The 1,848-nt window shown below is 33.5% G+C and overlaps 1 non-coding gene across 1 annotated transcript; it reads right to left on the minus strand.

Annotated features, from left to right (window-relative positions):
• Positions 1–543: 543 nt before the first annotated feature.
• Positions 544–650, minus strand: LOC131169902 (small nucleolar RNA R71). The gene has a single exon (XR_009140849.1). It is a non-coding gene; the product is annotated as a small nucleolar RNA R71 (small nucleolar RNA).
• Positions 651–1,848: the final 1,198 nt, after the last annotated feature.

Genomic DNA, 1,848 nt, shown 5'->3' on the forward strand with positions numbered 1-1,848 from the left:
CCAAATAGTAATAAATTATGGGAAACTTCGCCAGTTTCTCCTATGAATTTAATTTATTTTAAAATATAACGAGTTCAATTTTTTTTTTAAAGAGATAAAGTAAGATAAGATAGGTGCTCCGGCACCGAGTATGACGTGCCTTGCTTGGCGACACTGTAGACGGGTGAGGGGTGTCACAAGGAAGTTGAAACTTTAACCATGGTGGACAATTGTACAAAACCTTTGAGAGACTATAGAGCTCTAACTATTCAAAGATTCCAACCAAGCATAACCAGGCCAACAATTGATGCCAACAAGTTGGACTAAAATCGACATGGGTTTAGATGATTCACTAGACTCAATTTGGAGGACCACCAACAAAGGATCCACATTATCATCTCCAATGCTTTCTTACTCTTTGTGATACATTTAAGATGAATGTTATTTCTGAAGACGCCATTTGACTAAGCACTTTCTCATTATCTCTTAAGAATAAAGCAAGAAAGTGGCTATTATCTGTCACAAACCTTTTTAGTAAGATGCCTTCCACCTAGGAAGACTGTTAAACTTAGAGCAGAACTCAACATCTCTAGATAAAAAGATAATGAATCCCTTTATGATGAATGGGAAAGGTACAAAGATCTTTAGAGTGAGTGCCCACACCATGGCATCTAGGATTGGCCCCTCATTCAGAACTTCTACAATGGTTTATTACCATAAAAAAGGAGCACTATTGATTTAGTAGCTAGTGGAGATCTAATGGAGAAAACCATTACCAAAGCTTTTTAACTTCTAGAGAGGGTTTCTTATCACAATTTTGAATGGTTAAATGGAAAAGGGGACATAAGGAGAATAGCTGGAGCATTAGAATTACATGCACTAAGTATGATCAATGCTCAATTTGACCAACTGTCAAAGAGGCTTGATAGAATGCAAGCCAATATAATAGGAGCTAGTAACCAATTATATGACCACCGTAGAGGAGGACACCAAAGCTCAAAATGTAATAACTATAGTGAGTCCTCTAAAAAAATAGGTGAATTATGTGAACAACAATTGGAACTTCACCCTGTGAGGGATTGGAAATCCTTATTCAAACACTTACAATCCTGGATGGAGGAACCACCCAAATTTCTCAAGGTCCAACCAATAGAACTAATAAAATCAACCAAATAATAGGTAATAAGTATAAAGACCAACACTACCAAGCTTTCAGAACAAAAATCAAAACCGGCATCAATAGCCACAAGCTCCTCAGCCACAAGCTCCTCAACCATAACTGTCACACCTTACCCCTCTGTAAGGTATAACATGATCCCATAGTATACCTAATGAATTACTTACTCCGTCTACCAATAACCCATTAAATACACTACAAATGATTTTAAAACAATTTTCTTACTTTTTGAAAGTGGTGAGCTTTTCTAACAGGTATTAAAAACATTTAATTGAATTTTTAAAAACTAGTTAAAATTTTCGTCCATTTTTATTTTTATGCAAAATTTGAAAAAATTTCGGTAGAGTGCCATCTATATTTGGGAAAAACAGTTCTTCAAACACCTGTAAAAACATTTCTAATAATTCATTTCATCAAAATCAACCACTACCACAACACAAATCAACATCATTTCTCATAACTTCATAATTCAAAACAATTCTCAATTCAATTGTCTTCAAAAATAATACTAAATAACTTCATTCATATTCCATTATGAAAAAATCATTTTACATTCATCATCCCAAAATTTCATTAGAAAATCCAAAATAATATTATTACAAAATCTATACAATTACTCAAGACCAATTTATACATGTACATACATTTACATACACCAAAATAAACATTACAATCAGGGTATAAAATTATAC

This window comes from Hevea brasiliensis, chromosome 10 (genome assembly GCF_030052815.1).
Source record: "Hevea brasiliensis isolate MT/VB/25A 57/8 chromosome 10, ASM3005281v1, whole genome shotgun sequence".
Classification (NCBI taxonomy): Eukaryota; Viridiplantae; Streptophyta; class Magnoliopsida; order Malpighiales; family Euphorbiaceae; genus Hevea; species Hevea brasiliensis.